The sequence below is a fragment of the Triticum aestivum genome, chromosome 5B (genome assembly GCF_018294505.1).
Source record: "Triticum aestivum cultivar Chinese Spring chromosome 5B, IWGSC CS RefSeq v2.1, whole genome shotgun sequence".
Taxonomy (NCBI): domain Eukaryota; kingdom Viridiplantae; phylum Streptophyta; class Magnoliopsida; order Poales; family Poaceae; genus Triticum; species Triticum aestivum.
Window position 1 is genome coordinate 644,183,072 of NC_057807.1, and position 8,167 is coordinate 644,191,238.

At 46.6% G+C, this 8,167-nt stretch overlaps 1 pseudogene; it reads right to left on the bottom strand.

Annotated features, from left to right (window-relative positions):
* Positions 1–302: 302 nt before the first annotated feature.
* LOC123117959 (uncharacterized) lies at positions 303–486 on the bottom strand (annotated as a pseudogene).
* Positions 487–8,167: the final 7,681 nt, after the last annotated feature.

An 8,167-nucleotide genomic window follows, 5' to 3' on the forward strand; every position in this document is an offset into this window, starting at 1 on the left:
GGGGAGGGTTGCAGTGGGTCGTCGGCGGCGGTGGAGCTAGCGGGGGAGGGTGCGGGTGGGATCGAGATCGAGATCAAAAAGTGTCCATGAAAATATACACGGTGCACCATTAGCAGTTTTGCAAAAAAGTAAAAAAATAATAATATACTAATGGCGCACTGCTTAAGGTGCGCCATTACTTGATAGAACTAGTAATGGCGCACTTTGGCACCATGGTAGAACTAGTAATGGCGCACTTTGGCACCATGCGCCATTAGAGTGTATGGAAAAATGGAAAAAAATTCAATACTAGTGACGCACCGTGTGCATGGTGCGCCTCCGACCGGTGCACCATTAATATATAGTAGTGGCGCACTACTTACCTGATGCGCCATTAGTATCAATCCTATCTATAGCCCTTTTCCTAGTAGTGCCAAGTGCAATGTGGACCATTGACCCAGGCCACGGGCCTTCTTGATCGCCTGTCGACCCCGTCCAGGTAAGTAAGGAGAACGCATCACCTCGCCCTCCTCTTATAGCCGGCTCTTCCTCTCAATGCTCCTCGACTGGGCGAGGTGGTACTAAAAACCGAAGCACACCAGCAGCGGGGGCGAAGGGATCAGGCACGCGTTCTGGGAGGTTCGCTTCAGCGGGCTGTAGCTGCTTTGTGCCAGTGTTGATCTTCTTCCCCTCTAAAAGAAGAGAACCATGGCCAGTTCTTTCCTTCAGAAAAGAAACGGGATCTGCATCCACGCCGGGAGCAAGCTGCGGATCCACGTCACCGACGCTGAGCTGTGTGTAACTGTCCTCGACGAGGCGGTGCTGGGGCGACGAGGTGGGCGACGTGGTGTCGTCGGATTCCCACATCGCGCGGCGCACAACAGGGACTACTGTGTGCGAGAGAAAGGCAACCAACCTCCGTGTCCCAGCGGGGCGATCACCTGTAGCCCGTGCCGAGAGAGACAACCCCTTGCTAGATATCCAAATAAGTTTCAGCTTTGTAGTCCAATCCAATCCATTACAGTTTCAGCATGTAAAGCGCAACAAGCTTCCCTTTAGTATATCCTGATACTGAACACGGTATCACTCTCATACCAGGAGCTCTTTTGATGTAACAGCAAATACACAAACCAGGTATGCGGCTGGAGCTTCAAATGTGGGCGAAAAACTATCCGGCAATGGCGGGCATAGATAATATAAATAACCCCACTAGTCTCCCTCACCTTTTACATCTTGGTTTCCACTCCAACACCTCGATGTCACTATCAACCATTTTTATGAAGCTTTTGCCGCCTCCACCATGATGCGGCTTGGACGCTTCAATCTGGATGCTCAACAGCTCAACGTAGTGACAACGCTAGGATGTTGAGGTTCCTAGAAAAGGAAACCCTTGCTCGAGATGACAGAGTTTAGCAACCATTGAGTCCCTTGTGGCTCACTGTCGTGCAAACATTTAAGGTGCAACAAGCGTTTTAGTTAGATTGCTATCGAGTCTTAATGTTACGAACCTAGCTAGTACTACTCAATCAGACAAACGGAATTGCTACTCTCTCAATTGATTCATCGAGTATCCAAGTCTGATTATGTTAGGTACCGGCTCGATCTATTCACTAGGCTTCAGATACAAGTCTCGAATTCCAATGACAACCAGCCTCTCGTTGTTCTTGTGGAAGAAGAAGAAGGAAGGTAGGTGGGGAAAGGGAAGAGGAGAGAGCCGCCGTTCGTTCTGATCCTTCTGAATGCCGTCTCCCTCGTCGCTCGAGAGAATAAGTACGGTCAGAGGCAACGTGGGCTCAGCGGCCCCACTCCGGCCCAACGAATCTCCTGTTGGGCTGTACGATCCTGTTGGGCTTGCTGTCGATCTGCCTTGCCACCAGGTCATCGTTGCTAGTGTGACACGCTGTTGCGGCAGCCCCCTTGGCCGTGGCTGTCAAGGCAGGTCGTGCGCTGACATCCCCTCCTCCTTGAGAGCCGGCTTGTCCCCAAGCCAGGAGAGTAGGGTAGCGGTCTTGCATCATCTTGGCGTCTTCCCAGGTGGCGTCGAGGACAGAGGGATCAGACCAATGCACGAGCACATGTTGATGCCATCCTTGCGGGGTGTGGCACCATCTTGTATTAATGATCTCGACCGGCGTCAGAGGTTCGTCCGATGGGGTTGGCAGCGTCGTCTCAACCGGTGTAGCAATAGATAAGGATCGGCTTAGCTGCGACACGTGGAAGACGGGGTGCACCTTGGCACCAGCGGGCAGCTCGAGCTCGTAGGTGACGGGGTTGACGACGCGGATGATCTTGTAGGGCCCGAAGTAGCGGAAGGAGAGCTTGTGGTTGGAACGATGAGCCACCGTTGTCTGCACATACGGCTGCAGCTTGACGAAGATGGAGTCCCCGGCGATGAAGGAGCTATCAGAGCATTTCTTGTCAGCTTGACTCTTCATAATGTTGTGTGCTCGATGTAGGTGCTCCGAAAGAACTTGCTGCATGTGCTTGCACTCTTCGAGACAGTCTTTGAGCTGTGGCAACTTGCATGTGGAAGTGGCTTCGATTCTGGCTCATGGCCATAGAGAGCTGCAAAAGGGGAGGTATTGAGAGCAGAGTGAAAGCTGGAGTTATACCAAAATTCTGCCAGAGCCAAGTATTGGTGCCACTTGTTTGGGTTGGCGTGGGTGAAGCATCTGAGGTAAATCTCCAGGCACTGATTGACACGCTCCATTTGCCCGTATGTTTGCGGGTGATATGGCGTGCTCATATTAAGCTCGGTACTGATAGTCTTGAAGAGCTTGCGCCAAAAAATGCTGGTGAACGCGGGGTCTCTATCAGAGACTATTGCTTCAGGGAGGTCGTGCAGTTTGTAGATGTTCTCCAGGTAAGAATGAGCCACTTTGGCCGCCGTGAATGGGTGGCTGAGAGCGAGGAAGTAGGCGTAGCAGGTAAACTTGTCGACCACAACAAGAATGCAATTGAACTTGCCAGAATAAGGAAGGCCATCAATGAAGTCCATGGTGACTACCTTCCACGCGACATTTGGAATTGGGAGAGGTTCGACCAGGCCGGGGTAGCGAACACGCTCTGGCTTGGCTTGCTGGCATACGAAGCACGACTACACATATTTCTTGATGGCGGAGAAGCCTGTAGGTCACTCACACTCCGGAATGGCCGCCCATTGCGCTGTCATGGAAGGCGCGGAGCATGCGTTGTTGTAGAGAAGGAGAGCCTCTGAGCCAGATTATGTCTCTGAAGTATAACAAGCCATCTTGCATCTGGAAACGCTTCCTGGGATCCGGTCGTCTATCAAGGTCACGGATAATATGCTGCACTTGTGTGTTGGTCCTGTAGCTAGCCACAATATCGTCCATCCAGGCAGGTTCGCAAATTGAAATAGCTGTGATGGAGGCATCCAGGGTACGGCGGGACAGAGCATCAGCAGCTGAATTGGTTGGTCCTAGTCGGTAGTAGATTTTGTATTTGAGCCCGAGCAGTTTGGTGAAGGCCTTTTGTTGTTGGAGAACGTAGTAATTTCAAAAAATTCCTACGCACACGCAAGATCATGGTGATGCATAGCAATGAGAGGGAAGAGTGTCTTCCATGTACCCTCGTAGACCGTAAGCGGAAGCCTTATGACAACGCGGTTGATGTAGTCGTACGTCTTCACGATCGACCGATCCAAGTACCGAAGGTACGGCACCTCCGCGATCTGCACACGTTTAGCTCGGTGATGTCCCATGAACTCACGATCCAGTAGAGCTTCGAGGGAGAGTTCCTCAGCACGACGGCGTTATGACGGTGTTGATGAAGCTACCGATGCAGGGCTTCGCCTAAGCACCGCTACGATATGACCGAGGTGGATTATGGTGGAGGGGAGCACCGCACACGGCTAAAGATCAATGATCAACTTGTGTGTCCATGGGGTGCCCCCCTCCCCCGTATATAAAGGAGTGGAGGAGGGGGAGGGCCGACCCTCAACTATGGCGTGCCCTGGGGAGTCCTACTCTCACCGGGAGTAGGATTCCCCCCTTCCATGTAGTAGGAGTAGGAGAGAAGGAAAGGGAAAAGAGAAGAGAAGGAAGGAGGGGGCGCAGCTCCTCCCCCTAGTCCAATTCGGACTAGGCCTTGGGGGGGGCGCGCAGCCTCCCCTCTCTCTTTCCCCTAAAGCCTAATAAGGCCCATATACTCCCCGGCGAATTCCCGTAACTCTCCGGTACTCTGATAAATACCCGAATCACTCGGAACCTTTCCGATGTCACAATATAGTCGTCCAATATATCGATATTTACATCTCGACCATTTTGAGACTTCTCGTCATGTCCCCGATCTCATCCGGGACGAACAAACTTCGGTCATCAAATCACATAACTCATAATACAAATCGTCACATAACGTTAAGCGTGCGGACCCTACGGGTTCGAGAACTATGTAGACATGACCGAGACTAATTTCTAGTCAATAACCAATAGCGGAACCTGGATGCTCATATTGGCTCCTTCATATTCTACGAAGATCTTTATCAGTCAAACCGCATAACAACATACTTTGTTCCCTTTGTCATCGGTATGTTACTTGCCCGAGATTCGATTGTCGGTATCTCAATACCTAGTTAAATCTCGTCACCGGCAAGTCTCTTTACTCGTTCCGTAATGCATCATCCCGCAACTAACTCATTAGTCACAATGCTTGCAAGGCTTATAGTGATGTGCATTACCGAGAGGGCCCACAGATACCTCTCCGACAATCGGAGTGACAAATCCTAATCTCGATCTATGCCAAGTCAACAAGTACCTTCGGAGACACCTGTAGAGCACCTTTATAATCACCCAGTTACGTTGTGATGTTTGGTAGCACACAAAGTGTTCCTCCGGTATTCGGGAGTTGCATAATCTCATAGTCATAGGAACATGTATAAGTCATGAAGAAAGCAATAGCAATAGACTAAACGATCAAGTGCTAAGCTAACGGAATGGGTCAAGTCAATCACATCATTCTCCAATGATGTGACCCCGTTAATCAAATGACAACTCATGTCTATGGCTAGGAAACATAACCATCTTTGATACAACGACCTAGTCAAGTAGAGGCATACTAGTGACACTTTGTTTGTCTATGTATTCACACATGCACTAAGTTTCCGGTTAATACAATTCTAGCATGAATAATAAACATTCATCATGAATTAAGGAAATAAATAATAACTTTATTATTGCCTCTAGGGCATATTTCCTTCATTTGTTGCCATGGGGTGGACAAGTGTTGATCATCCAAGTGCACTAGGCTGCGTTGATCCGTGCGGATAATAAACTCTTCATTCTGCAGCTAAGGGCTCCACTGTTCAATTGCCATCAGAATTGCCATGCATTCTTTCTCGTATGTGGATAGGCCTCTGTTCTTGGGACCCAAGGGCTTGCTCATCTAAGCAATGGGGTGCTCTTCTTGTTGGATTACTGCTCCTACTCCATAGGCGCACGCTTCCGTGGCAATGGTGAATTTCTTGGTGAAATCAGGCAATTGTAAGACTAGTGATATGACTAGTTTCAGTTTCAGAGTATCAAAGGCTTGTTGTGTGTCACTTTGATGTCTACTACACAACCTTCTTCTTGTAGACGTTGTTGGGCCTTCAAGTACAGAGGTTTGTAGGACAGTAGCAAATTTCCCTCAAGTGGATTACCTAAGGTTTATCAATCCGTGGGAGGCGTAGGATGAAGGTGGCCTCTCTCAACCAACCATGCAACCAAATAACAAAGAGTCTCTTGTGTCCCCAACACAACCAATACAATGATAAATTGTATAGGTGCACTAGTTCGGCGAAGAGATGGTGATACAAGTGCAATATGGATGGTAGATATAAGTTTTTGTAAGCTGAAAATATAAAAACAGCAAGGTAGCAAGTAACAAAAGTGAACGAAAACGGTATTGCAATGCTTCGAAACAATCCCTAGGGTTCATACTTTCACTAGTGCAAGTTCTCTCGACAATGATAACATAATTGGATCATATAACAATCCCTCAACGTGCAACCAAGAGTCACTCCAAAGTCACTAATAGCGGAGAACAAACGAAGAGATTATTGTAGGGTACAAAACCAACTCAAAGTTATTCTTTACGATCAATCCATTGGGATATTCCTGTAAGTGTCACAAACAGCCCTAGAGTTCGTAGTAAAATAACACCCTAAGACACACATCAACCAAAACCCTAGTGTCACCTAGATACTCCAATGTCACCTCAAGTATCCGCAGGTTTGATTATACGATATGCATCACACATCTCAGATTCATCTATTCAAACCAACACAAAGAACTTCAAAGAGTGCCCCAAAGTTTGTACCAGAGAGTTAAGACGAAAAAGTGTGCCAACCCCTATGCATAAGTTCACAAGGTCATAGAACCCGCAAGTTGATCACTAAAACATACATCAAGTAGATCACATGAATATCCCATTGTCACCACAGATAAGCACATGCAAGACATACATCAAGTGTTCTCAAATCCTTAAAGACTCAATCCGATAAGATAACTTCAAAGGGAAAACTCAATCCATTACAAGAAGGTAGAGGGGGAGAAACATCATATGATCCAACTATAATAGAAAAGCTCGCGGTACACCAAGATCGTGCCAAATCAAGAACACGAGAGAGAGAGAGAGAGAGAGAGAGAAAGAGAGAGAGAGAGATCAAACACATAGCTACTGGTACATACCCTCAGCCCTGAGGTGAACTACTCATCCTCGTCATGGAGAGCGCCGGGGTGATGAAGATGGCCACCGGTGATGGATCCCCCCTCCGGCAGGGTGCCGGAATAGGGTCTCGATTGGTTTTTGGTGGCTACAGAGGCTTGCGGCGGCGGAACTCCCGATCTTGGTTCTGTTCTAGAAGTTTCGGTATATATAAGAGGTGTTGGTGTTGGGAACAAGTCAGGGGGTCCACGAAGCAGTCATGAGGTAGGGGGCGCACCCTCCACCCTTGTGGTGGCCTCGGGACTCTTCTGGTCCATCTCCAATGCTCTGTGGGCTTCTTCTAGTCCAAAATTAAGCTTCATAAATTTTTAGGTCAATTGGACTCCGTTTGATATTCCTTTTCTGCGATACTCAAAAATAAGGAAAAAAATAGAAACTGGCAATGGGCTCTAGGTTAATAGGTTAGTCGTAAAAATCATATAAAATAGCATATAAATGCATATAAAACATCCAAGATGGATAATATAATAGCATGGAACAATTAAAGATTATAGATACATTGGAGACGTATCAAGCATCCCCAAGCTTAATTCATGCTCGTCCTCGAGTAGGTAAATGATAAAACAGAATTTTTGATGTGGAATGCTACCTAACATATTTATCAATGTAATCTTATCTATTGTGGCAAGAATACTCAGATCCGTAAGATTCAAAACAAAAGTTTAATATTGACATAAAAGCAATAATACTTCAAGCATAATGACAAGACAATTATGTCTTCTCAAAATAACATGGCCAAAGAAATCTTATTCCTACAAAATCATATAGTCTGGCTATGCTCCATCTTCATCACACAAAATATTCAAATCATGCACAACCCCGGTTTCAACCAAGCAATTGTTTCATACTTTAGTATTCTCAAACTTTTTCAACTTTCACGCAATACATGAGCGTGAGCCATGGACATAGCACTATGGTGGAAGAGAATATGGTGGTTGTGGAGAAGACAAATATAGGGAGATAGTCTCACATCAACTAGGTGTATCAACGGGCTATGGGCATGACCATCAATAGATATCAATGTGAGTGAGTAGGGATTGTCATGCAACGGATGCACTAGAGCTATGAGTATATGAAGGCTCGAAAAGAAACTAAGTGGGTGTGCATCCAACTTGCTCGCTCATGAAGACCTAGGGCATTTGAGGAAGCACATAATTGGAATATACAAGCCAAGTTCTATCATGAAAAATTCCCACTAGTATATGAAAGTGACAAAATAAGAGACTCTCTATCATGAAGATCATGGTGCTACTTTGAAGCACAAGTGTGGTAAAAGGATAGTAGCATATCCCCTTCTCTCTTTTTCTCTCATTTTTTATTTTTTTCTCTTTTTTTTTCTTGGCTTCTTTGGCCTCTATTTTCTATTTTTTATTTTCTCCCAATGGACAATGCTCTAATAATGATGATCATCACACTTCTATTTACTTACAACTCGAAAAAATTACAACTCGATGCTTAGAACAAA